This window comes from Python bivittatus, unplaced genomic scaffold, assembly GCF_059951505.1.
Source record: "Python bivittatus isolate LINGU-HERP-01145 unplaced genomic scaffold, Pbiv_v1 ctg000080_np1212, whole genome shotgun sequence".
Lineage (NCBI taxonomy): Eukaryota > Metazoa > Chordata > Lepidosauria > Squamata > Pythonidae > Python > Python bivittatus.
This window is the reverse complement of record NW_028277035.1, coordinates 23,788,754-23,795,309: the sequence shown is the minus strand read 5'-3', so window position 1 is coordinate 23,795,309 and position 6,556 is coordinate 23,788,754. Positions and strand designations below refer to the sequence as shown.

General features: G+C 42.3%; 1 long non-coding RNA gene across 1 annotated transcript in view; it reads right to left on the bottom strand.

Moving 5' to 3' along the window:
• Window positions 1-328: 328 nt before the first annotated feature.
• The window catches only part of LOC148216643 (uncharacterized), a 33,522-nt gene continuing 27,294 nt past the window's right edge, over window positions 329-6,556 (bottom strand). Inside the window, exons 2-3 of the long non-coding RNA XR_015795053.1 lie at window positions 4,802-5,120; window positions 329-1,730 (exon numbers count right to left, since the gene is read on the bottom strand). This is a non-coding gene — a long non-coding RNA (uncharacterized LOC148216643). The remainder of the gene's footprint in view (window positions 1,731-4,801; window positions 5,121-6,556) is intronic.

Genomic DNA, 6,556 nt, shown 5'->3' with positions numbered 1-6,556 from the left:
TTTCTCACTGACAAATAATTTCAACTTCCCTTCCCGGCTTCCTTGGGCCATAGTTTGAAATGTTGCAGCCTCCTGAGGAATTAGATTACAAGGCAACAATGCCAGTGGTGTTTTGGTGCTCCTTTATCAGGGGGGTGCACCTCCTTGCTAAAAAATATATACCCAAGGAGCACATGCCAAAGAGTCTGCTTACATGTGACCCTCTGGTATGTTCAGCAGGGAAAGATAAGGTCAAAGGTGAGGATGGTAAAGATGGAATGGTATTCAGCTCTTATGAAGGCTAACATTTTCCTGGAAATGTGCTTCTTAGGAAGTCTCAAGGCTATTATTAAATGGAACTGATACATTAGATATAAGGTTGGAAAGACTCATAATATTATAAAAGAAGATAAACAACTCCAGGTTATAAATCTCCAACCATGTCTACAGTTTCAAAGCTTTATAAAAGCTGTGCAAGATTAAAGAACATAAATCCTACAGCTAACTGGGCTCTGAGGTATCACAACAGCCTGTGTGCTAGAGTGGATTCGGATCCTCAGACAAAGAAGCTGACTGGGTAACTGGGGGCTGGTTGTTCTCGCTCAGCCCAGCCCAACCTATCTCACAGGGCTCTTGTTGGGTTGTGGGGGGCGGAGGGGGGAGAATGTTAGAGAAGGTGTGCTCTACACTTCTACTGTGCATTCCAGAAGGAAAGACAAGTCATACATATAGGAATGAAAACAGAAATAAATAAATGTTCCCAAGAAAATGTTCCAGTGTTACAGCTTGATGACTTAATGAACTACTGTCCAATTTAATCACCCCAAAACTCAAAGGGAAGGTATCCTTTTCTGTATCTACCTAATTTGCCTATCCTGGAGTCAGCAGAAAATTATACCATCCAGAAACTGGTGGCCCCTGTTGATGATCCCTACCCTGCCTCTATTGCCTCTATTCAAAGTCACTGCCAAATGGTGCTGAACTGTGCCCCAAAGTGTTTGCCCATCCTTCAGTTTTGATATTGTTTCATTCAGTGACTTATGGAAGCCATGCTTTAGAGAATGCGATATGACTCAACCAGCTTCAGTGGATGTAATTTGATTCTAAGGGTCTTTCCCCACTTGTACCTAAATACTTGGAGGAGTTATGACCACTGTTTGTCCTTGGGGCCATTAAAAAAAGTAAGTATCACAAGAGTAGAAAGGTAGGAGGGACAGAAGAAAAACCTAATCGTTAGAGCACTGCACCAATCTGGAATCAGCTCTGCATCTCTGCAGCCCCATGATTTTCTCTTTGTTCAGCAGCTCAGCAACTTTATTTCTGACTCAGCTTCAGGGGACTTGCAATTGCTGCAAAGTTGGGGTTTTTTTTTTACAACACAGCAGTATTGTGGGTGGCTTTTTTCCCCATTTGTGGAAACTCTGGCCTCATCCAGTCTCTGGGGATTAGCTGCAGTCAAGCCAGGAGATCTTAAAAGATGAAAGGTAGCATCACAGCTTCTCCGTTCCTCGTCCCTTCTCTTTATGAAACACTTTGGCAGCTAAAGAAATGCAACAGAAAAGAAGGAGGAGGGTTGCACATTTATGTGAGCTCCTCTTAGCATGGAAAGGAAGTGAGGATTTTTGGTTGCTGGTAGACCAGTGGCATTTTTTGGAAGAGGTCAGTGCAAGAATTTTAGCTCCTTTTCTTAACACTGCCAGGTGGGCTGAAGCAAAAGTAAGTATGATCGTGGATTTATCATCTTCAAAGATCTGGGGAATGAAAATGGTTAATATTGCAGAAAAGACTAGAAATTAAGAATAACTTCCCCTTCCTGCCCCTAACCCCAAAAAACTCCTTTATGCATAAAGCAGTGGTTCCCAACCTTTTCTATGCCCCACACCCCTAGGAAATGTTTGATTAATTTCGCACCCCCTACAAAAGTAATATCACATTTGAAGATGTGGTGCTCAAGGCACACTGGCAGCTGGCTGAGTGATGACTTGTGACTTGTCACTAAGGGACACAAACCACACTCTTTGTCACACCCCCTGAAACTCCATCTCACACCTCCTAGGGTGCAGGCACCCCAGGTTGGGAACTCCTGGCATTAAGAAAATTAGGATCCTAAAAGGAAACTTAGTGTCTAGAGGAGGAAGGGACTGAAAATGAGCATCATTAAAGGTTCTAAGAAGCACAATTTGTGAATTCAATGATATGTAATTTCTTGCAACTCTCCCTTTTTATGTGTTGAAAACAAAGGCCCTGGCCTCAAATAATCTAACTGCCTATGGATATGGTACAGCCAATGTGGTGTAGTGGTTGAGGCATCAGACTAGAAACTGGGAGACCATGAGTTCTAGTCCCACCTTAGGCACAAAGCCAGCTGGGTGCCCTTGGGCCAGTCACCCTCTCTCAGCCCTAAGAAGGAGGCAGTGGAAAACCACTTCTGAAAAATGTTGCCAAGAAAACTGCAGGGACTAGTCCAGGCAGTTGCCAGGAGTCAACAGTGACTCAAAGGCACATGCACACACATAGCTATGGTGACCAGCCTTCTCCAACTTGGCTGAGAGTGATGGGAGTTATAATCCACCAGGCACTGGGTTAGGTAAGAAAGAAAGTTTCCACAAATCTTGAGGGAGATTTTTCTTGCTTGGCTTTCAGATGCCGTTTCAAGCCTGAGGATGCTCTGATGGCTACTTTGGCTAGAACACAGAATGTCTCTTGCAGTTCTTTATTTTCAAGTTGTCTCCTGCGTTAATGCCCTAGGCAAACAAGCAATAACATAAGCCCCCAGGAATTCATAACTATCTTGAGGATTTGGGGCTGGGAAGCATCTCTCAAGCCATCTGTTTCCAGTCATTTGGAGAATGAGTTCTGAAGAGTCAATTGTTTTCTTCAAGCAAAAATAAACAGGCAGGCTGCTACCCTCCTGATTTCCAGAAATTTTCTGCTGGGCATAGATGCAGGAGAGGATTTTAGAATGTAAGCCTTGGACTGGTCCAAAATGTTTGGTAATATAATTACCTCATTTTTACTAACCACTGTCCTTCAAAGGGGAGGGGGAAAATGTGTATGTATGTTGATCATTTTCTTTCTTTTTGTTAAAGGAGATAATGCTTCTTGACTGTTACTTGTCTTCCTTAATATATCTTAGATCTTTCTTTTTTTTTGGTATATTAAAATATTTAGTAATTTACCAAATGTATTTATTTTGTGCTATCTATCTAAAGATAACATTGTGATATAAAATTAAAAGAAAAAAAAGGATTAAAATATAAACTAAACAAACTATTCCCCCCCTCAAAAAATTGAGCAAACTGTTCAAAAGTCGTCTTCCTATACTCCAGATGCACTGGACTTTCCCCAGCCACTGGCTGGGGAAAACAACTATATGAAATGATCATTCATTTCTCAGGCTAATGGCCAGGACTTGGATTCAGCTCAGCAGCTGCACATAAAGCTTCTAGGCTGGTGATTATTTCTCAGCCACTAAAGATCCATTCTGGTACAGACTTTCCCAAAATATTGTCCTTTTGATATATTGGGGCTGTAACTCCCCAAATTCTAAGATAGAATATCCTTATATTGATTCTATTGCCTTATACTGTGCTTCAGTCATATTAAATAGGAATTCTGGAAGCATTCCCAGTGCTTTAGGAAGACTCCAGAGAACATTTGATCTGATGGGGAAGAGATAGAGAAGAACCAGAAGTAGAGTTTCTTCTGGGCTACCTGGTTATCTGTTTCTCCAATATGTCTTGCGGTAGAGTATCAGCCATGCTGGCAGGAACTGCTTCTATTCCACATTTTTATGTGGGTGAAAGCCAAAAAACACATTGAATGGAAAAGGGTACTTCTACAGAAAGGCTGGTTTAGAATCAGTATGGGACCTATGCATTCACATGATGTCAGCTGATTTTGAGGTCAGTTTTGAGGACACCGCTGTGGTTTATCTGAAACTGAAGCAAAGCTGATGTTTTTATTTCCAGCGCTTCAGCTTTGTTGATATTTTATGTGGTCCGTTTTTCCATTGATGGGAATGGTTGTCTCTCTGTGCCCCCTAGCTCCTATGCAAAGGGTAACCCTTATGTTCCTCCACAAGCCCTAAGCTTCAGCATCCTATTATTAGTGCCTATGTACAGACATTGTTGAATATATCTGCCCCTCTCCACTATTCCAGCTGTTGCAGAAACATGTCACTATGGTTACAGTGATTGGGGAAAACACCTGGTTACAAAACTGCAGCCATGCTACCATTTTATCATCCCCTTGCAAAAGGCTTTTGAATACAGGAGAAGAGGTGGCTTTGCATCCAAAAGGCACTCCTTCCTACCCACAGCTCAGATCTTTCTTCACAAATGATTAGAACATACAACCGATCTAAAACTATGAAGGGGGAAACTAGCCATTTATTTTTATTTCCCTTTCATTATTCCAGGACCAATAGTGGCTCAGAACCAAGCAGTGTGAAATATGAATACCAGTTAGCTTCAAATTGCTTTGGAGAGATTGGAGAATAGAAATGGTGGTATGGAAGTGGCCTGAGGGTATGGGGATACTGACCTCAAATTTCAAAGGAAGTTTATTGAATGACTTATGACTTATTCTTAAGTAGGCTTTAGGGCAGGGGTCGGGAACCTTTTTGTCTGAGAGAGCCATGAACGCCACATATTTTAAAATGTAATTCCGTGAGAGCCATACAATATGTTTAAAACTAAATACAAGTAAATGTGTGCATTTTATGTAAGACCAACACTTTTAAAGTACAATAAGTCTCTGAATTCTTTTTAATAACGTTGTTATGCTGTTGCTAACCAATGATGAATAAAGTACTTCTTACCATTAATACGACTTCTGGTGCTGCATGGTTTTGCTGATGGCTTTATAGTCTGGTTGATACGTGGTGAGGTTAAGCTTCATGCAGGTGTTGAGACTCACCCAACAGAGCAGGGGCAGTGGAAGCAGGATGCAAAGCGGTGCACCCGGATCGCATTCGCGTGGGCCGCCGACGGGAGCTAGGCCAAAGCCGGGGCCTCGATTTGCGGTTGCCAGTGGAGGACGATGTGGCTCCAGGTCCGTTCGGCCGCGGATGCTGCGGGGCAAGGTAGGGTGAGTCCCAAGGATGCTGGATGCGGATGCGATGCGGAGGAGGGCGTGGCCTGCGCTCGGAGGATAGAAGACATGTTCTAAGCCTTACCCCGTTATTTTTTTTATTAAAGATTTGGCAGCGAGCCAGATGCAGCCATCAAAAGAGCCACATCTGGCTCACGAGCCATAGGTTCCCGACCCCTGCTTTAGGGCCTCAGATATACCCAATCTACCATTACAAACAACTATCATGTTTTCAAGAGTACAAGGGTATACGTATGTGTGTATAATCATATCTTCAATTAATATATTCGTTATTTGTGTCAATAGGCCCAAGGAATACAAGGCTGATGACAAAGAAAATGCTGTTTCCATGTGAATATAAGCAGAATCCAATATAATAGGTTTGTGCAAACTGGTCGCGATTTGCCTCATGGAGGTTCAGAGTAACAGCATTTGTCTTTTCAAGGCGCTTTACTCAAATGCCTCCTCCGGCATACCCACCAGCAGACGAGTCTTTTGCATATACGTTGCAGATACGCATGAGTAGAAGCCATTTCTAGCATTTCTAATCACTCCGTGGAATGACTGGAAGTGGCTTCTGTGCATGCACTGCTGAACATACTGGAAATGTCGTTTTGAAAGGCATGAAGGAAAACAGCACGGCAACTTTAGATACAGGTTAGTGTTCCTTTATTACGCAGCTTCAAAGAGATGCCTTGTTCAAGACATGTTTTCAAAGTTAGGCACCCCCGGAAGCTTTGCACAGCCCTATAATACAAAATTAATCTTTAAAATAGGAGCAGAAGAAGAAACAAAAAGGTTTTGCATTCTTTAGCCTCAACAAACTGTTACGAGTATCAGTGATACCAACAGATCATAAAAATATTTTGAACTGGGCCTCTCCTCTTTTGACTTTTTGCAGGTGAGCTGTTTGGACCATAAACAAAGTATTCTTGTGGCTTGCCACAGTTTGCTGGGTGTCTTTAACTGGGACTGTCTTCATTTATGACATTCTGGAATCAATCAAAAGAATAGCCAAGTAAGCAGATCCATTGTGCTCTCCTATTCTGGCTCTAGCAGGACCTAGTAAAGGGTATTTGTTTCAACTCTGATACATCTGGGAAGAATTGGGCAATCTTCAGAATCTTGCACCTGGCCAATTGAGCAATGCCATACCACAATCATATAAAATTGTGCAACCGTATAACAAAAAAAGAATTATAGTTAAATCTCTTTAACATATGAGCTACTGATGGGTTCTTGCCCTAAAGCATTCAGATTGGATAGTGCAGCCCAAAATAATATGTTTTCTTAAGGATCACCTGCTGCTTTTGGCAATCACCCCGGCCCTGTTAGGTCTCATGTGCCTGCCGTGGCTCTTGCCAAGCCAGTTAAAATTGCTACCATCTCATAGGCATGTTCAGACAGCACCCATTCTCCAATAGAATAGGGGTGCTTACACAGCTTCTGGTTTGACAGTAGTAAAATAAGAACTAGCATTCAT